This window comes from Hyperolius riggenbachi, chromosome 1 (genome assembly GCF_040937935.1).
Source record: "Hyperolius riggenbachi isolate aHypRig1 chromosome 1, aHypRig1.pri, whole genome shotgun sequence".
Classification (NCBI taxonomy): domain Eukaryota; kingdom Metazoa; phylum Chordata; class Amphibia; order Anura; family Hyperoliidae; genus Hyperolius; species Hyperolius riggenbachi.
The window spans coordinates 410,398,652-410,420,605 of record NC_090646.1 but is presented as its reverse complement, the minus strand read 5'-3'; the positions used below and the strand labels follow the sequence as shown (position 1 = coordinate 410,420,605).

Genomic DNA, 21,954 nt, shown 5'->3' with positions numbered 1-21,954 from the left:
GCAGAGTGAACCAGCCCTAAAAAGGTCCATGCAATATAATGGATGCGTTGTACATGCCCATTGCGTATCTGGTGTCTGGTCTACTATGGTGCAAATCACTAGACAGCATGAAAGAGCCCATATTAAAGTATTGATGCCAGATACCATAGGACACCTTATTGGCCAGTCCCTCCATGCCTTGATGAATCAGAGCTGTTTTGGGTGCACAGCAGTATATTACATAAGTGGTTTTAATGTTTTGGCTGATCAAAGTAAAACTTGTTTGCATACAATAACTAAACAGTGGCCTCAATTCACGGAGCATTATCAAACGTTTATCAAACACTTTATCAAACGTTTGATAATTTACCTCATGGGTAAAATCTCATTTTGAATTCACTAAGGTGTTATATATTTGTTGAACGTTTTATCGGTAAAACATTCGATAAATATATAACACCTTAGTGAATTTAAAATGAGATTTTACCCATGAGGTAAATTATCAAACGTTTGATAAAGTGTTTGATAAACGTTTGATAATGCCCCGTAAATTGAGGCCTTTAGCCTCAATTCACGGAGCATTATCAAACATTTATCAAACACTTTATCAAACGTTTGATAATTTACCTCATGAGTAAAATCTCATTTTAAATTCACTAAGGTGTTATATATTTAGCGAATGTTTTACCAATAAAACGTTCAACAAATATATAACACCTTAGTGAGATTTTACCCATGAGGTAATTTATCAAACATTTGCTAAAGTGTTTGATAAACGTTTGATAATGCTCCGTGAATTGAGGCCAAAAGTCACAAAACACAGCAACCCTACCTGCCCCTTTACCTATGCAAAAGAGAGTATTATGTATGTAGTTAGGACTAGGAGCTGCCTGTAGTCTGTGTAGTTGTTCCTAGCTTATTTTGTAAACTATGGAGGAGGTGTGGTGCTGGGCTGGCACCCTCTGCACGGGGGAAGTGGCAGAGTAGAGGAAAAACTAAAGACAGCAGGATTAAAAATAAAACCAAGAAGGAATTGGGAGGAGGAGTTGGCAGAGGGATTGTGCGGGAGGGGAAGAGGCCATGATCCGGATAATGATCTCATGGCCCGGCTGCCAACGAGAGTTGCAGCCCCTATGAGTGACGGCGTGTCTGCAGCAGTGACAGGCAGACACGGGGTGGTCAAAAGGTGGTACTGACCAGTAACAACAGCAGCAGCAGCAACGCTATTCCTCCTCCACATCCTCCTGCGAGGGTGGCAGAGCATAGGGACAGTGACACATCTCCCTGGAAGGACAGAAGAGAGCAGCTGCTGCAGGCTGTGCCGTGCTGGTAATGACATGGATATTTGCCTTGTAATTGTGTTACAGCTTGTCTAGGGGCATCACTCGCATCACCTTTTGTTGCAACCTTCCTATCCAGACAGCTACCCCTCCCATCAGTCATTTTATTCTTGCAACATCAGGCTTTTTTTATTGATATTTTGCAGTCTTAAAATCTAGTGGTGTTTACGCTATTATCCTGCTCCAGGTGTTGAGCAGCACTATCCTATCTAATCTACATAGCTTGTTAGCATGAAGTCATTAGACCTTGTGAAAACATTGGATTGGAATAGCATGCAGGTGTGGGTGAAATGAGTAGGTGGTTAGTGGGTGGCATAAGCAGGATGGAGTGTGTTGTTTTGAACTTTGCATATTTAGCCATCTGTATGACTCGAGTCGAGATGTCTCATTAGTGTTGTGCCGAGTGATTGTGCTGTTTGTCAGTGTGCATAATATACTGGAGTGGGTACGGTATATAGAGCTGCTTGCCTGGAGGACTGCCTGTACAAGGCAGCAGCAGATTGCTTCCTGCACTCCGGAGGTTAGCAGCACAATCGCAAGAATAAGCTATGCATTTTGCTGGCAATGAAGTTTTCTGGGAGGGACGGTGAACTTGGCAGATTGTTTCATCTCGTTACTCTCATATTTCATTACAGTACCGTTTATTATGATCATCGCTACTTTATGATGAGCTAAAACTGTAAACGCTGTATATGTATACAATTACGTTTCACGTTGTTAATTAGAGTTGAATATATCAATCTGGAATGGATGCTAAAAGTCTTCCAGTTCCGCAGGGTGACAAATCAGATGTAACCTTTAGATGAAGAAAGGTTGCCCGGGGCAACTGGTTCACTTTTGTACCAGTTTCCTTGACCTGCTTTTGATGAATCAAGTCCATTATGGCTGTTGTGTATAAGTGTGTATTTTGACCATCACCTGAATTCAGAAGGGGTCATTAAATACATGTTCTTTATATTGTCTTGTGTGAAAATCATAGGTGCTGAAGAAAAGTATATGATTAACATAGTTTAGACCATAGTCTTGGCATCATATAATAAAAGGAGAAAAAAGCTTTTTTGTACTATGTGACATGGTATAATACTGTGACTTTTTTTTAAATAAGGCTTTATAAGAATTACAATGTATACTGTACATTGTTATCCCGATACAGTATATCTATTGTATGAACTGCTGTGAAAAATGATCATAAAGAAAGCAGACCATAACCTTCAACTTGGTGCACAAAGCTGTGTTAGGAATTTCAGCACATGAGCTGTCTGGAGAAGATTGTTAATGGCCAACTGAGAGTGAATATTTGACATTACACTATTTCTAATGGTTGAATTACAACATAGTGCTTCCTAATGGCTGAGAAAAAACACAGACTCCTTGAATTAGTTGCTGTCAGCATGGTTGAGAATTGGCACTGACACAATGTGAGTTTCTTGCAGTGCCTATTAGAAATGATTGTGACATTTTCCCTAATTCATTTACCCACTTCTGTGTCATGTTTTCCTGTAGTTAGGGAATGGCTTTTTACTCCCTCTCCCTCGTTTTAAGCAAGAAAGATTAATTGGGGTGTTATTTGTATTGCTGTGCCTCAGTCAGTGTATGTACATCCTAGCCTTACTGAAGAGAATAGCAGGGACCTGACAAGTGAGGGCTAGTTCACACCAAATAGAGTTTCTACTTTTAGCAATTTCATAGCTCCTTTGGCAAAACAGGAAGAACATTTTGTCCTGGAAGTGAACAGCTTTTGGCAAAAAAAAAATGCTTTGAAAATGGCTATGTTCAGTGAATTTTAGGGCCCATTCACACTTGCAAAACACTAGCGTTTTTGCTAGCGTCTTGCTCAGGCAATTTTTGGCGATTAACGTGAAAAACATTCACACTTGGCGATTTTTTTCCGCGGTCGCGTATAGCGCTACTATAGCACTGAAACGCGATCGCCGGGAAATCGCCTGAAATGGTGCAGGCTACAAATTTGCGTTTGGCAATTTGCGTTTATTGCCGGAGATTAGCACAAATCGCACAAGTGAGAACGGGCCCATAGGGTATTATTGCACTAGCGCTTTAAAAAATGCTAGTGCTTGAGCGTTTTGCCAAAATCGCCGGCAAAACACTCAAGCGTGAATGGGTCCTTAAAGCGATTTTACAGTTTTCCTAAACTCCACATTGAGGCGTAATTTCCTCTAAAATGCTGGAGGACCCTCGTTTGTGTTTAGCAAAAATCACATCTCTCTGGTATTAACTAGCCCATAGGGCCAAGCACTTTTGAAAGCGCTTTTGGTCAGAACCAGTCCTGAATTCATATTATATTACTTTTCTCCTATGAAGCACCAGCAACTGTTGAAGCTTTTTCTTTTTTTTAACTAATGATATGGTGAATTTGGTGTGATGATAAAAACATGACGAAGCCTAATATGTGACCTTTTTTAAAGTGAACCTGTGATGACCTGAAAGGAAAAATTCATACATCTGGGACTTCCTCCAGCTCCTTTCGGCCTGATCACTCCCTCACCGTCATCCTCTGCCTTCTGGATCCTCTTGGTAACCTCGGCCAGTCGGCATATGGGCAGTGCGGCTGTGCGTGCTCACCCATAACGCTCCCATGGCCGGGAGTGCAACGAGGGGCAAGGCCGGGCCGCGCATGTGCAGTAAGCCCTGACTCCCAAAGTTACTGGGAGCCATAGCGGATGATCCAGAAGGCAGAGGACCGCAGCGAGGGAGCGATTAGACCGAAAGGGGCTAGAGGAAGCCCCAGGTATGTATGAATTCTTGCTTTTAAATTATCTCATGTTCACTTTAAGCTGTATACATTTCCAACATATGCTGCATGTTCCGCTGTAAATCACTTTATGGCCAGCTATTGATAGAAGTATGAAAACATACTTGTTGGTGAACAGCTGAACATTTGGCTTCGTTCAACCATTATACAGTAGTTACATTTCCTTTCTTTCCATTGTTTGTGGGAATTTCTTTGGATTAAGCGCTAAGCATAATTCCATGGATTGAAATCAGAAAGAAACCTAGGTGTCTCAAAGATTACCTGTAGCTTTAAATAAAAAGTTGGATACTTACCTCAGTAGGTGGTAGCCTCCGGATGGTCCAAAGTTTTCCCTGGTCTCCCTTCGCCCCTCCGCAGGGACTATTTTAACAATATTCACCATTAATGTTAAATATTGCTTGTGGCTGTGCTCAGCTCTGTGTATGAGAAGAGGCCGCACAGCCCGCACCTGCGCAGTAGTATGGAGCTGCTAATGCTTTACTTTTTTTCCCATGCACGAGTAGTTCCATGCTACTATGCAGGTACTAACGGAGGGGAGCGCAGACGCAAAGATCAAGAGGGTTTAGGCTGGCAACAGAGGGGTCATGAAAGATCCAGAGGCTTCCCTCTTCAGTGGTATCTAACTTTTTTCTTTATAAAATTACATATTTGATTTGATATCCCCCCCCCCCCCTCCAAAGAAAAGTCACTTACCTGGAGCTTCTGCCATCCCCCTTGCAGCCTCCCTGTGCCCACGCCATGTCTGAACCATCCTTGCCCCCCGCAGCTTAGTTTAGTTACCGCAAGTCGCCGTCCACTGCCTCTGGCACACGCATCCTCATCCCCTCGCCAAGAGTGTCCTGTGCAGGCATAGTACAAGGATGGCATAGGGGCCATCGACTTGCAAATCGGTGGTAACGAAAATGCGGCGGAGGACCGCAGGATCATTCAGAGACGGTGCGGGCACAGGGATGCTGCAGGGGGCTGGCAGAAGCCCCAGGTTACTGAAACTTTTTTTTTATGCCATTACAAATTTCCTTTAAGGACAGTTTCACACTGGGGCATTGAGTTGTTCACCCTGTAAAGACAGGACTGCGATGCAATGGAGTAGGGGTAAGGGGTTTCTGTGGAGTGGCACACCTTGCCAAGGGTTCTTTGGGTACAACAAAACCTGGATGTGAAGCGACATCCAAACATCATATGTAGAAAGTCCAGAGATTGGTTAGTACATCGTATTGCAATTTCAAGCTATGCAATTTTCAGTGCATGTGTCAAACACCAAATGACATATGTCTGCACTTTTTCTGATGAAGGGGACCCTGCGTGGCCCCGAAACAATTGTCATTTGGTGTTTGACACATGCACTGAAGATTGCATAGCTTAACATTGCAATACGGTGTGCTAAACCAATCTCTGAACTTTCTGCAATGCAATGAAGGGGAAACTGCATTGTGCATTACATGTGCAATGCGACACACGCAGTAAAGCATACAGTACATGAAAAGTGCTTTCCTGTAACTGTAAACAAACACATTTTCTGGTTCCGCACAACGCGTCTCATGTTATTCTGGTGGGTTCCACTGTTCCGCACTACTACTTCCGCTACTCCGCACTACAATATAATTGCATTGCATTTACTATGCGTGACTGCAGTCAATATACAGCATTATATAGATATAGAAAGTGTATCTGGTGCTGAAACCAGGAAAATTACCATAAAGTGGGTGTCCTGAATAATTTACTGCATTCTACTATATGTCACTACTGTGTCTCTTTAAAGTAGCCTAATAGCTGCCATGATTTTTAGCCATGCTGCCACAAGAAGTGAAGCCAGTCTTAAAGGACCACTACCACAAAAAAACTGTAAAATTTACAATACACACATATAAAATGTGCATAATGAATTATTTGTTTCTATGTTGCTGTCACTTTCAGTAGGTAGTAAAAAAGCTGACCGATCTGACAGATTTTGGACTAGTCTACCTCCTCATAGGAGATTTTCAGCATCACCTTTATTCTTTATCTTTACAAAAGCACCACCTGGAAAGCATCGATACAAAGATGTCACCCAGCTTCCCTATTAGTTGGCACACTATTTTGGCTGTTGGACTGAGCAACTGCAGTTCAGTAAGTGCTTTTGTAAGTAAATAAATAAATAAGCATTCCCCATGAGGAGCTAGACTAGTCCAAAACCTTACAGCATGGAGGAGGAGGTGTGATGGTGTGGAGGTGCTTTGTTGGTGACACTGTTGGGGATTTATTCAAAATACAGAGTGATGGCAAAAGGGCCAACAAGTGCTAAGCATCTCTGGGAACTCCTTCAAAACTGTTGGAAGACCATTGCAGGTGACTACCTCTTGAAGTTCATCAAGAGAATGGCAAGAGTGTGCAAAGCTATAATCAAAGCAAAAGGTGGCTACTTTGAAGAACCTAGAATATGACATATTTTCAGTTGTTTCACACTTTTTGGTTATGTCTGTACTGTATGTATGTATGTGTGTATATATATATATATATATATATATATATATATATATATATATATATATTATCACTACTTTTAGGCATTTTTTATTTTTAGATGTTACCAACCCCCTTTTAGGTATTCACATGCACTTTAATGTTGTCCCACTTTTTGTAGCTACAGTATAATATCTTACCTCTTCTGGGAAAGCTCTCCACAAAGTTTGAGAGTGTGTTGCTGAGGATTTTTGATCACTGTCCCAGAAGTGCATTTGCGAGGTCAGGTACTAATGAATGGCAAGACCTGGCTTGCCGTCTCTGCTCTGGTTCATCTCAAAGAAATTCTACCAGGTTCAGGTCAGGGTTCTGTGTGGGCTGTCAAGTTCCTCCACACCAAACGTTCTTCCATGTCATTGGGCTTTATTCACAAAACTTCTCATAAATGACTTATTTATCACCTAATTGATAAAAATAACCTTTCAGCACATTTACAAGCAAAATAATCACTCAAAGTGAGTTGTTCCTGATTAACTTCATGCCAATAATACTTTTCTTACCAGAATATGCAAATTATCCCTTGTTATCCCTGTATTCTAGCCACACCTCCAGAATCGCTGGAATTAGTGTTGGGCGAACATCTAGATGTTCGGGTTCGGGCCGAACAGGCCGAACATGGCCGCGATGTTCGGGTGTTCGACCCGAACTCCGAACATAATGGAAGTCAATGGGGACCCGAACTTTTGTGCTTTGTAAAGCCTCCTTATATGCTACATACCCCAAATTTACAGGGTATGTGCACCTTGGGAGTGGGTACAAGAGGAAAAAAAAATTTAGCAAAAAGAGCTTATAGTTTTTGAGAAAATCGATTTTAAAGTTTCAAAGGGAAAACTGTCTTTTAAATGCGGGAAATGTCTGTTTTCTTTGCACAGGTAACATGCTTTTTGTCGGCATGCAGTCATAAATGTAATACATATAAGAGGTTCCAGGAAAAGGGACCGGTAATGCTAACCCAGCAGCAGCACACGTGATGGAACAGGAGGAGGGTGGCGCAGGAGGAGAAGGCCACGCTTTGAGACACAACAACCCAGGCCTTGCATGAGGACAAGAAGCGTGCGGATAGCATGCTTTGTACCACCATGCAGTCATAAATGTAATAAAGATAAGTGGTTCAATAAACAGGGACCACGCGGCAACGCTAACCCAGCAGCAGCACACGTGATGGAACAGGAGGAGGCGCAGGAGGAGAAGGCCACGCTTTGTGAGACACAACAACCCAGGCCTTGCATGAGGACAAAAAGCGTGCGGATAGCATGCTTTGTACCGCCATGTAGTCATAAATGTAATAAAGATAAGAGGTTCAATAAACAGGGACCACGCGGCAACGCTAACCCAGCAGCAGCAGCAGCAGCAGCACACGTGATGGAACAGGAGGAGGCGCAGGAGGAGAAGGCCACGCTTTGTGAGACACAACAACCCAGGCCTTGCATGAGGACAAAAAGCGTGCGGATAGCATGCTTTGTACCGCCATGTAGTCATAAATGTAATAAAGATAAGAGGTTCAATAAACAGTGACCACGCGGCAACGGTAACCCAGCAGCAGCAGCAGCACACGTGATGGAACAGGAGGAGGCGCAGGAGGAGAAGGCCACGCTTTGTGAGACACAACAACCCAGGCCTTGCATGAGGACAAAAAGCGTGCGGATAGCATGCTTTGTACCGCCATGTAGTCATAAATGTAATAAAGATAAGAGGTTCAATAAACAGGGACCACGCGGCAACGGTAACCCAGCAGCAGCAGCAGCAGCAGCAGCACACGTGATGGAACAGGAGGAGGCGCAGGAGGAGAAGGCCACGCTTTGTGAGACACAACAACCCAGGCCTTGCATGAGGACAAAAAGCGTGCGGATAGCATGCTTTGTACCGCCATGTAGTCATAAATGTAATAAAGATAAGAGGTTCAATAAACAGGGACCACGCGGCAACGCTAACCCAGCAGCAGCAGCAGCAGCAGCACACGTGATGGAACAGGAGGAGGCGCAGGAGGAGAAGGCCACGCTTTGTGAGACACAACAACCCAGGCCTTGCATGAGGACAAAAAGCGTGCGGATAGCATGCTTTGTACCGCCATGTAGTCATAAATGTAATAAAGATAAGAGGTTCAATAAACAGGGACCACGCGGCAACGGTAACCCAGCAGCAGCAGCAGCACACGTGATGGAACAGGAGGAGGCGCAGGAGGAGAAGGCCACGCTTTGTGAGACACAACAACCCAGGCCTTGCATGAGGACAAAAAGCGTGCGGATATAGCAGCAATGCTTTTTGCCGCCATGCAGTCATAAATGTAATACAGATGAGAGGTTCAATAAACAGGGACCGGAAACGCTAAACCATCCCAGATGTTCATCGGTCATGTTACTTGGTTGGGGTCCAGGAGTGTTGCGTAGTCGTTTCCAATCCAGGATTGATTCATTTTAATTTGAGTCAGACGGTCTGCATTTTCTGTGGAGAGGCGGATACGCCGATCTGTGATGATGCCTCCGGCAGCACTGAAACAGCGTTCCGACATAACGCTGGCTGCCGGGCAAGCCAGCACCTCTATTGCGTACATTGCCAGTTCGTGCCAGGTGTCTAGCTTCATGCCCGGTTTCAGGTCCAGCGGTGCCAGCCACAAATCCGTCTGTTCCTTTATTCCCCTCCAAATTTCCTCCCCTGTGTGCTGCTTATCCCCAAGGCAGATCAGCTTCAGCAACGCTTGCTGACGCATGCCAACAGCTGTGCTGCACTGCTTCCACGATCCTACTGCTGCTGGTGCTGGGTTAGCATTTCCGGATGAGGTACAGCTTTGAGATGCGTTGGAGGAGAAGGAGTCAGAGAGGTAGGTGCTGCTGTTGTTATCCAGCTGTTTGCGGCGTGGGCAACACCCGCGCCGTAGCAGGTGAGGAATCGCTGCCAGGCTCCACAAGGTTCACCCAGTGCGCGGTAAGGGAGATGTATCGACCCTGGCCGAACGCACTCGTCCAGGTGTCAGTGGTGAGGTGAACCTTGCAGGCAACGGCATTCTTCAAGCTTCGGGTTATTTAGCTGACCACGTGCTCATGCAACTCAGGCACTGCAGAGCGCGCAAAGTGGTAGCGGCTGGGAACCACGTAACGTGGGATGGCCACTGACATCATGCCCTTGAAGCTGTTTGTCTCCACCACTCGATATGGCAGCATTTCGCAGGCCAGAAGCTTGGCTATGCTGGCTGGCTGTTACTGCCACGGCCCGGGGGTCATTTGCTGGCAATTTCCTCTTGTGCTCAAACATCTCAGAAACAGACAACTCAACCGTAGCGCTGCACACCGAAGGGCTGTTGGTTGTTGTGTTTGATGAACACTGGGAGACCTCAAGAGCACTAGTCCGGAAAGTGACAGTGTCAGCATCGTCTGATGTTTGTGAATGTTGTGAACCACGCAATGGCTGGGCTACTGCTGCTGCTGAGGCGGGTCTGGTGGTGAGTCTGGTGAACCCAAGGGAGGCAGTGTTGCTGGTGGTACCCTGTCCTGCCGCGTTTGCCCACAGAGTGGGATGTTTGGATAGAATGTGGCGGCTCATGCTGGTGGTGGAGAGGTTGTTAATACTTTTCCCCCTGCTCAGGCGGGTCTTGCACACCTTGCAAATCGCCATGGTAACATCCTCAGTGCAGTCTTCAAAGAAAGCCCAGACTTTAACTGGCTGAGGACTCGGACCTCGTGCGTGATGTGCTGGTGCTGCTTAACCCACTGCTGGACGCTTGAGAGGTCATCCAAGTAATTATCTGGTCCTGTTCTTTTGGATCTGTGAGGGTTGTTGTCCTGGACAACATGGGCAGTATTGAGTGGGTTTTCTTGGGTGCTCCCCTGTGGCCTGTACGTGAACCGTCAGGGGAAACACCTCTTCCCTTGCCCCTCCCTCTTTCACCGGATTTCTTCCTCATTTCACTTATCCTTAAAGTACACGCTGACTGGCAGCAGTACAGTGGCAGTACAGAAATGCTATACAGTGGTGGGTGAGCGGTGTACCACTATTGTCAGCAGTGACACAGAGCACAATGCTATACAGTGGCGGGTGAGCGGTGTACTACTGTTCCCAGCAGACACAGAGTGGAAGTAAACACAATGCTATATAGTGTGGCTGAGCCGTGTACACAGAGTGGCATTAAACACAATGCTATATAGTCTGCTATATAGTCACCCCGAACAGGGTGATGTTCTGCAGAACCCGAACAGTGGCAAACACTGTTCGCCCAACACTACTGGGAGGGAACGCAGATTTTAGTACCTAAACACACGATACAACATGTTTTCCGGGGTCGGACTCTGAGGCACATACAGATGGTCCCGATCATCATCCTCATCATACAACTCTTCTCCTGAGTCTGACCCACCCACCACCTCTGCCACCCCAACATCCCCAGACACAGACCCCTCATCGTCCTCAACATTAACTTGGGATGCTGGCCTGAGCCAGACCTCCTCCTCCACATCAGGCCCCATCATCTCCTCAATGGCAGCCCTCATTAATCGCTCTGGCGACGGACTGATGGACACAACGTTCTCCTCCGGGGAGGGCTGCTGCTGACCACTGGCTGCTGGGGTGGATGTTATAGCTTGCGTGGGGCGTTGGCTGTTGCTGTTGTTGGGAGTGCTGCTCACAGCGGAGGTCTCTGGGGAACTCATGTTGAGCTCATATAGTGGTTGACGGTGAGTGGAGTATTACTGATCCCAGCAATATACACACTGACTGGCAGAGTACGCAATGCTATATAGTGTGGCTGAGCGGTGTACACAGAGTGGCAGTAAACACAATGCTATATAGTCTGGCTGAGCGAGCGGTGTACTACTGTTCCCAGCAGAATCAGAGTGGCAGTAAACAATGGTATATAGTCTGGCTGAGCGGTGTACATAGAGTGTCAGTAAACAATGGTATATAGTCTGGCTGAGCGAGCGGTGTACTACTGTTCCCAGCAGAATCAGAGTGGCAGTAAACAATGGTATATAGTCTGGCTGAGCGGTGTACATAGAGTGTCAGTAAACAATGGTATATAGTCTGGCTGAGCGAGCGGTGTACTACTGTTCCCAGCAGAATCAGAGTGGCAGTAAACAATGGTATATAGTCTGGCTGAGCGGTGTACACAGAGTGTCAGTAAACAATGGTATATAGTCTGGCTGAGCGGTGTACACACAATGCTATATAGTCTGCTATATAGTGTCAGTAAACAATGGTATATAGTCTGGCTGAGCGGTGTACACAGAGTGTCAGTAAACAATGGTATATAGTCTGGCTGAGCGAGCGGTGTACTACTGTTCCCAGCAGAATCAGAGTGGCAGTAAACAATGGTATATAGTCTGGCTGAGCGGTGTACACAGAGTGTCAGTAAACAATGGTATATAGTCTGGCTGAGCGGTGTACACACAATGCTATATAGTCTGCTATATAGTGTCAGTAAACAATGGTATATAGTCTGGCTGAGCGAGCGGTGTACTACTGTTCCCAGCAGAATCAGAGTGGCAGTAAACAATGGTATATAGTCTGGCTGAGCGGTGTACACAGAGTGTCAGTAAACAATGGTATATAGTGTGGCTGAGTGGTGTACACAGAGTGTCAGTAAACAATGGTATATAGTCTGGCTGAGCGGTGTACACAGAGTGTCAGTAAACAATGGTATATAGTCTGGCTGAGCGAGCGGTGTACTACTGTTCCCAGCAGAATCAGAGTGGCAGTAAACAATGGTATATAGTCTGGCTGAGCGGTGTACACAGAGTGTCAGTAAACAATGGTATATAGTGTGGCTGAGTGGTGTACACAGAGTGTCAGTAAACAATGGTATATAGTCTGGCTGAGCGGTGTACACAGAGTGGCAGTAAACACAATGCTATATACTCTGGCTGAGCGAGCGGTGTACTACTGTTCCCAGCAGACACAGAACAGTAAACAGAATGCTATATAGTGTGGCTGAGCGAGCGGTGTACCACTATTCCCAGCAGACACAGAACAGTGAACAGAATGCTATATAGTGTGGCTGAGCGAGCGGTGTACCACTATTCCCAGCAGACACAGAACAGTAAACAGAATGCTATATAGTGTGGCTGAGCGAGCGGTGTACCACTATTCCAAGCAGACACAGAACAGTGAACAGAATGCTATATAGTGTGGCTGAGCGAGCGGTGTACCACTATTCCCAGCAGACACAGAGTGGCAGTAAACAGAATGCTATATAGTGTGGCTGAGCGAGGTACACAGAGTGGCAGTAAACAGAATGCTATATAGTGTGGCTGAGCGAGCGGTGTACCACTATTCCCAGCAGACACAGAACAGTGAACAGAATGCTATATAGTGTGGCTGAGCGAGCGGTGTACCACTATTCCCAGCAGACACAGAACAGTGAACAGAATGCTATATAGTGTGGATGAGCGAGCGGTGTACCACTATTCCCAGCAGACACAGAACAGTAAACAGAATGCTATATAGTGTGGCTGAGCGAGCGGTGTACCACTATTCCCAGCAGACACAGAACAGTGAACAGAATGCTATATAGTGTGGCTGAGCGAGCGGTGTACCACTATTCCCAGCAGACACAGAACAGTGAACAGAATGCTATATAGTGTGGCTGAGCGAGCGGTGTACTACTGTTCCCAGCAGACACAGAACAGTACACAGAATGCTATATAGTGTGGCTGAACGAGCGGTGTACTACTGTTCCCAGCAGACACAGAACAGTACACAGAATGCTATATAGTGTGGCTGAACGAGCGGTGTACCACTATTCCAAGCAGACACAGAACAGTGAACAGAATGCTATATAGTGTGGCTGAGCGAGCGGTGTACCACTATTCCCAGCAGACACAGAGTGGCAGTAAACAGAATGCTATATAGTGTGGCTGAGCGAGGTACACAGAGTGGCAGTAAACAGAATGCTATATAGTGTGGCTGTGCAAGCGGTGTACTACTATTCCCAGCAGACACAGAGTGGCAGTAAACAGAATGCTATATAGTGTGGCTGAGCGAGGTACACAGAGTGGCAGTAAACAGAATGCTGAGGGAGCGGTGTACTACTATTCCCAGCAGCGACACACAATGACTGGGGGGGACCCTGGCTAGCGTGGCTGGAGCGCGAACTACCCTGCCTGCCTACCCAAAGCTAAACCCACAGACAAATGGCGGAGATATGACGTGGTTCGGGTATTTATTTACCCGAACCACGTGACAGTTCGGCCAATCAGAGCGCGTTCGGGTCCGAACCACGTGACCCGTTCGGCCAATCACAGCGCTAGCCGAACGTTCGGGGAACGTTCGGCCATGCGCTCTTAGTTCGGCCATATGGCCGAACGGTTTGGCCGAGCACCGTCAGGTGTTCGGCCGAACTCGAACATCACCCGAACAGGGTGATGTTCTGCAGAACCCGAACAGTGGCGAACACTGTTCGCCCAACACTAGCTGGAATGCAATGATGTGTCAGCTTGTTAATTGTACAGAGCCATGATAATCCAACATGCATACAGACTGTTTAAGATTGGTTGATCCTCATCAGTGCATGGAATGGATTCATGTGGCTCTATGGAGTAGGACTCAAAACACCCAGAGGTACAGATTAACCAACCTGAATTATCACAAATTCCTTCTTTTTTAAGAAGACAACCTTTTTGTTTTGCTTAACATTTTAGTAAGATGGCTTTTGGCCCTTTGTAGCCCCTTACACACTCCGTGGAATTCTTGTTCACCATGAGCTTGCTGGGTGGTCTGTAACTTTTCTTACCTAAATTATATTTTTGTTCTTTGGGAGCTTAAAAATGTAACATGGATAAGGTGAAAACAGAGGAAAACAGGTGAAAAAGCTTTGTGAATCATGCCCTTAATGGCCAACCTTGCTTTGTGCACTGGTGCTCAGTCATGTTGGAACAGGAAAGGCACTGATCAAACGGGTACATTCAAAAATGGTGCAGCAAAAAAATGGTGTAGGGTGATGCCGATAATGGCATCATGCTACTAATGGTATTTAACGTTTCAGAATTATCCAAAAACGCGAAATAACCTTAGTAATAAGATGTCATTATTGGCATCTCTAATACATTACCTGATCCCGGCAATTGCATTTCCTCCTCCTCTTCCTGTTTAGTGTGCAGGAGTCAAGCCAGCCAATCACTATGCAGGGACTGAAGCCGCATGGTGATTGGCTGGCTGCAGAACAGCTGAAAACTAACAAGGAAGTAACGGAGACGTGATCACCTGAGACCAGGTAATGTACACTAAAGCCCCTGCCTCTTTCACACCTCCCTTTGCCTAAACCTTAGCACTCCACCCCGCCGGACTGGAGGCAACGACGGGTCCGTCGTCACCTCCCGCTGGGTGGGCGTTCCAACGACAGTCCGGCGTGTGTACGCACTGTCGGCGGACTGATACGGCTGTTTCTGAGCGATCCGCCGGGTGGATCGCTCAGAAGCAGCCGTATCAGTCCGCCGACAGTGCGTACACACGCCGGATTGTCGTTGGAACGCCCACTCAGTGGGAGGTGACGACGGACACGTCGTTGCCTCCAGTCCGGCGTGTGTACGGACCTTAAACCTAACTACTGTATCCCGGCTATGCTGCCTAACCACTCTTCCTGTACCTGTCTTACTGCCGCCATAGGTGGCAATAGTATGAGCCCCAATAAGCAGCAAGAAGATTAAACAATGCTGCCCGATAAATAGCGGGCGCTAGGCACCTGCTATTTATAGAGCGCCATAATTTATGGCAGTGCCATTTTTTATAGGCACTCATCCTGCACTATTTGTACCTGCTCCCGATCAGATGGTCTGGCTTGTAGTCACAAAGGTGTTCCATAGGTGTTTTTGACCTTTCTTTGTGCCCTGCTACTCATGTTGGAACAGGAAGGGACCATCCCCAAACTGTACCCACAAAAATGAGATCATTGAATTGTCTAAAATGTCTTGCTATCCTGAAGCATTCAGAGCTCATGTTATTGGAATAAATGCGTGAAGCACAACCTCTGAAAAACAAGACCATTATCATTCAGTAGTCTCTATGCTAGTAGTGGGTGCATTGACAACCTACACATGAGAAGAGTATAGCCATGATTAGACATCTATCTAAATGAATGAAAAGCTTGAGAGTGAATTTATGTGGCCACAGTCCCAAACCTTGTGCAGTTAAACAATCGGGAGAGAGGGGGGTCACTAGCAGAACCTCTGTGTTATTCCATGCGCTGTGTCACACATTGCACAAAGATGGTACTTCAGTCAATAAAGCTGCTTGGAGATATTGTTATTGCTTCTGTTATTTTCCAATTGAAAATTGCACAGGCACTTAAGAAATATTATTTATTTATTTATTGTATTTATAAAGCGCCAACATATTACGCAAGGCTGTTATTGGTGTTTCACCATATTAATCCTGTGATATAGTGATGTCAGTATTGTCATTATAATATCTTAGTGACTGTGACAATTGATGTGTTCAATTGATTCTAGTTGCTTGTTTATTTTCATGAAATTGGTTTTACTCTTTGGTTGGTTATACCTTCATATACTGTTTTGATTAGGATAGGTTTATATTGTATAGATCCCGGTCATTTCCCCCTAGATTTACCTCTGGGTGGTTTTAATTGTTTTTACTATTGATTTCAACTGTTTCAATAAAGTCTCGACAATTTACTAATTACATCATGTTCTGGCCTGGTGCTGTTTAGAGCTATCTCTCCTTTTTGTTAGATTTTCAATGCATTTCTTGTAATGTAATGTGATCATGTAATCACAAGAAAAGTGTTACAACCAAATCCTAACAAAGTGATAGTGATACAAAAAAAACCAGAAAGTACTACATACAACAGCACATTTGCAAAATCTTTACATGCCCTGATGAAGGATGCAGGAATTAGGCGTGGGGAAAACGTAGAACACTGGGTTTAAGAGCTTTCTAAAACATTGTATATGTTGTATTATTTACACTTCCCATGTGCTTTTGTTGATTATACTCTCCCATTTAAAGTGAATACTAATGTTGTCAATAAAGAGCAAGGGACATTTTTAGTTCAGGCTTAGGAGGGAAAGAGTGTATCACTGCATTTACTAATAGGAGATTAAAGCAGACCTGAACTCCTCTCTGCTCTATAACATACGCAACAGCATAATAACCTTTAAAGAAAAACATTTCTATGTTACAGCTGATACATATCCTGCAATAAATCAGCAGTATTTCTACTTCCTACTTTCATGGAAGCAGACATATTGTTAACATCTTGTGTTTACAAATTACCTCTCTGCCGAGGCAGTCAGCTGACACACCTGAGGAATCAAATTACAACTTTTGCTTAGTCACAGATGAAGGGGAATTATACAGGCTAAACTCTCTAAGTGCATAAAGGGTACACAATAAACACCGACAACAAACCAATAGTTTATATACAATCAGCTAAATTCAGGGAAAACATGTTTAACCAACTTGCATTTTGCCTTCAATATATCATAGGTTAAATTAGTATTTGTGATGATGGTGTTCTGTTTTACTTTAAAGTTAATCTCCATATTTGTTGATTCTGAATAGCATTGTGTGAGAATCTGCTCAGCTGCCTGTGCAGACAGGCAGCTTTTTCACCACTGTTCAGGTCTGCATTCTGCAGGTCTCTTTAAGAGAGACTTTTTGTCAGTATTGCAGCTTGCTGCTGAGGAATTTGCATACATTCGTTATGCAAATCCCCTACCTGCCTCCTGTGATGACTGGCAGTATAAAGATTGGGATTACCCATAGTCCTTTGCTGGTCATTCCTTCAGGGTTTGTAGTAAACACTCCTAGAGAGTGTCAGCCATGCTACTTCTTGTTGAGGTTATCTTAGAGTAATTCTGGGGACTGCACTAGGCAGTTTTCTTTAGTGCCGTTAGGATTGCTTATCTGTTTGTTTGTCTGTTGCGACTGTCCTGTCCCAGCGGTGGTCGATAGGAAGTCGTTCTGTGTGTCTGGGTGCTAACCGGAACAGCCGTTGTTACTGGTAGCCCCTTCTGATGTCTTCCCTGGATCGCACTCGCCTTGCGTTAGTGCTGTGGATCCTTCTGTTCTGTCTACCTGGATCGCACTCGCCTTGAGCTAGTGCTGTGGATCCTTCTGATCTGTCTTCCCTGGATCGCACTCGCCTTGCGCTAGTGCTGTGGATCCTTCTGTTCTGTCTACCTGGATCGCACTCACCTTGAGCTAGTGCTGTGGATCCTTCTGATCTGTCTTCCCTGGATCGCACTCGCCTTGCGCTAGTGCTGTGGATCCTTCTGTTCTGTCTACCTGGATCGCACTCGCCTTGAGCTAGTGCTGTGGATCCTTCTGATCTGTCTTCCTGGATCGCACTAACCGCTAGCGGTAGCGGCTGTGGATCTTTCTGATCTGTGTTTCTGCTTGGATCACACTTGCTCTGACGGAAGAGCGGTGGATCCTTTCTGCCTAGTTCCTGTTTTACGTGTGTCTGTCTTGTCTGATATGAACGCTTGCTGTAGGCTCGGTGAGGTAACCGTTAAGCAAGCGCTCGCGTTCTCTGTTTCGTGTTTTTCTGTCTTTGGTTAGTTAGGCGTGCTTGTCTCTGTTGTGCGTAACACGCGGAGACCGCGCACGAACGTGTGCACTGTTGCGAATGAGTGCGGTGTTCGCGTTCAGCTAGCGTTTGTTATTTTCCTTATCTTTCTCTTTGTATGATTTGCTGTGCCTTTGCTACCCTGGTGCTCTGTCCTGCTCAGTCTTGTGTCGCTATTGGTAATCGTCATTCTTGCGATTGCGTTTCCTACTTCGTTTCCGCCATTGTGTGTTCGTCGTTGCTGGGTGGCGACTAGTTTGGTGGGCACACATTGGTTCTGTCCTTTTGCTCTGTTCCCTGTGGGCTATCCAGCCCTGCCTGATTGTACCTTGTCCTGGATCTGTACAATTCCCATTTGGCATCTGTGGCTGTGCAGCGGCTGTGTTCGCCTGCACTCCACAGCGCCATCTGCCGGTGGGAATTGCCCTCTGCGGGTGCATAGCACCTAGCCTGGGTGTCCTCAATTATACGCTTGTGGAGGAAATCCGCCGCGTCAGCGCACGTCTGGTGCGCTGACCACGGAGACGATTCCACAATCGTTACACATTGGAGCATTGAACAAGCCCCACCCCCAGTACCCAAGAAAGGATGCAAATGTGTGCCCTCATCCATGGCACCCTCCATCCCCCTTGCTCAGGCTAATATTAAAGGGAATCCAAAGTGAAAATAAACTTATTATATAATGAATTGTATGTGTAGTACAGCTAAGAAATAGAACATTAGTAGCACAGGTCATATTGTTTCCAGTACAGAAACTTCAATTGTTATCTATGCAAAAGAGGTTCTCTGAGCACTCCGACTAATTTAGTCAGAGAGCAGTGCGATTTCCTGAAGCACTTATACCTTAAAGAAACAATGAACGACTACTTCAGATAAGATTTTTACTGCAGAGAAGATCAAAGGGTCATTAGCTCTGCTGTTTCATAGTTTAAAATGCAGAGTGTAGTTTGTAAACTGCAAATATTAGAGAATGATGCAATGTTAAAAAAAAGCTATATAACTGAAAATAAAAATTTGATACTCTTTTCTTTGCCACTAATGTTCTATTAATTATCCATACTACACATACAATTCATTATATGTAACGATCGCTTGTTACTTATCACGCCTCGTTCCTGCGCTGACTCTCCTGCTAGGACGGCGAAGTGTAACGATCGTTCGTTACACCCCAGCCCCCAAGTCCCACGCAGCTCCGCTCTGTCTTCCCTGCATGGCGGAACATGCTGACCCAACGTGCTTCCAGGTTCAGTGTCCTCTGTTGCTAGGCATGCACAAGCGCCTCTGCTGCCCTTATATTGCAGTGGCCATAGGAGGTACTGCCCCTTCCCTAACTGAGAGAGAGGGTATTTAAACCCTGCACTCTCACACTTCATTTCTGTTGCATCCCTGGTCACAGCCATGGCGTTCCTTCACCATTCCCCCTCCAAGTCGTTTCCCTTTTTGGCTTCCCTATTACCAAGATCTCCCTGCAAGTAATTTCCCCTTTTTGGCTACTCCCTTTGCTACACCTGCCTGCCTGGTAGCCTACCAGGTATCCCAGCCTATCAGTCCTAACCTGCCAGCCATCCACCCAGCGGTCACTTTCCAGTATCCCTGCACTTCCTTTTAGTCCCTAGCCTCACTTCCCTGTCCGCTGCACTCCTGGGGTTTCCCTCTGTCTGCGAGTTCCCTCTGGAACTCTACAGTCACCTGCAGCACCCCAGGGGATTCTCTCAGCCTGTGCGTTCCCTCTGCAGCTCTCCTGTCACCTGCACACTAGTGGTGACGGCCCATCATCCCTTGTGGGGTGCGCTGATGAAGACCCCACGCCCTGGAGCTGCTCACCCCTTGATACCAGTGACAGGATCAACAGAACCCCGACGGTTCTCAAGAACCCTGACATTTAATCCGTATTCTTTGCTGCAGTGTCACTTTAAGAGGTGCTCTCCACCTCCCTGCCCCCCCCCCCCACACACACACACACACACACTCTCTAAATCAGAACCTGCTTGTAGCTTGTTTAACTACTACTCCACATTAAACCCCCCTTCCCCATGCTGGATTAAATGTCCACATGCTTACAAGCCCTTCTGATGGCGCCACTTGTATGACTGAGTGGAGTGGATGGTGACAGTCTAGCCCTGATGCCCTGAGTCAGCCCTAGCCACTTTCAGCATGACAACAGAAAGGGATGAGAGAGTACTGTTGGGTGTCTCTGTGGGATGGTCCATGTCTCTGCTGTGTTATGATTCTCAGCCACTGCTGCACTGATTGAAATGCATCGCCTTAAAGGGGAGCTTTAAAAAAACACATATATAAGTAGATAGATAAATACTTGCTCTACTTACATAACATATGTATTGTACTGCCCACGTTTTGATTTTAGTGATTTTTCTATAATAAAAAGAGAAAATCCTTGGGATTCTTCATCTTAACAGTGTTTATTTTGAAGCCAATCCTGATGGCATTTTCTCCTTTACTCTCCTCTGCCTGATTGTATATGCATTGCCTGGCCTACTCCCAGTGTTCAGGCAGTCCCACCCAGCTCTGCAATAGAAAGTGCATTGTCTCAGCATGAGAAATATTGGCCAATTAGAGAGGACCAAAGGTGTGAGAGGGTAAACGGGAGGGAAAGAGGCTTCAGCCAGTCAGGCTGCATTAGTTAAGTCTAAGCGGAAGTAAAGAAGCAAAAAAAAAAAAAAGACAACCCAGCATGCCCTGCAACTGGGGAATGTTGTTTTATGGATAAGAAAAGTAATAGAGACTTTAACTTTTGGATTGCCTGGTTAGCATCCTTATTACTTATTTATCAGATAAAAATAAAGAATTGATTCTTGATTTTATGCCCGACAGTTACACCTTAAAGGGGAACTGTAATGACACAGAATGTAATACAGTATTCAGGATTACCATCTTTATTTTAAATCCTGGTTTCAGCATCAGAAGCGCTTCTTATTTATCTATATATTGCTGTATATTGGTATGTAACCCCGCCCTCCCAATATAGACAGTCTCCTATTTCCAATCGAGTTACAATTTTTCACATATACAAAGTTGTCTCCATGTACAAAATATACAGGACGGTTTTTGTTATATTTTTTTTGTTACATGTTACAGTATTGTATAAACCGTTGTAAGTAGTGCAAAACAAATTAAAAACACATTAAAACAACAAAAAAGCCATAGTTTATAGTATATGTCCAAATCCAGAGTTATCTGAAAATAAATAATTTATCCGTAGTTCACTATGTATAACGTGACTCAACCTACAAACTAATTCAACTTACAATTTCCTGGAACTAAACTTGTTTGTAAGTAGGGGACCACCTGAAATATTTAGACTAGGCTACCATCATGCCCATATCCAGGGGCGGGGCATGGCCTGGGGCGCTGGAGCTGGAGAGTGCGCAGCGGGAGGATGGATGGATGATGCAGAGAGTGCGCAGCGGGAGTGCATAATAACTCACCTAGCTGAGATCCCCAGGTGCCTCATCTCCTCCAAGCCAAGGTGTCCTGTCGCACTGGCAACAACAGTCCCCGTGATGTCATCATAGGGGGCGCTGTTTCCAGTATGACAGGATGCCTAGGCTAGGAGCAGGAAAGAGATGCGGCATCTGTGGATCCCGCCTAAGTGAGATATCCAATCCCCCTGTGCACTCTCTGCATTTGCCCCACCCACCGTCCTCTGACTAAATGGATGGAAAGGGTGGGACTCTCTGACTAAACGAGGTATGGGGCTGTTTGGATAAATGGGAGGGGCTCTCTGGCTATATGCTAATACGATGTTGTTAACATACTATTAAAATATAATTGCATCACCTTAGCAATGCGATTACTTTGTTCAATGCACCGCAACGCCCTACTGTGAAGGTAGC

The 21,954-nt window shown here is 45.5% G+C and overlaps 1 protein-coding gene across 1 annotated transcript in view; it reads left to right on the top strand.

The window, feature by feature from the left end:
• Positions 1-1,194: 1,194 nt before the first annotated feature.
• Positions 1,195-21,954, top strand: part of SMARCA2 (SWI/SNF related, matrix associated, actin dependent regulator of chromatin, subfamily a, member 2) — a 283,693-nt gene continuing 262,933 nt past the window's right edge. Inside the window, exon 1 of the mRNA XM_068235810.1 lies at positions 1,195-1,308. The gene's annotated coding sequence lies outside the window, so the exon portion shown is untranslated. The remainder of the gene's footprint in view (positions 1,309-21,954) is intronic.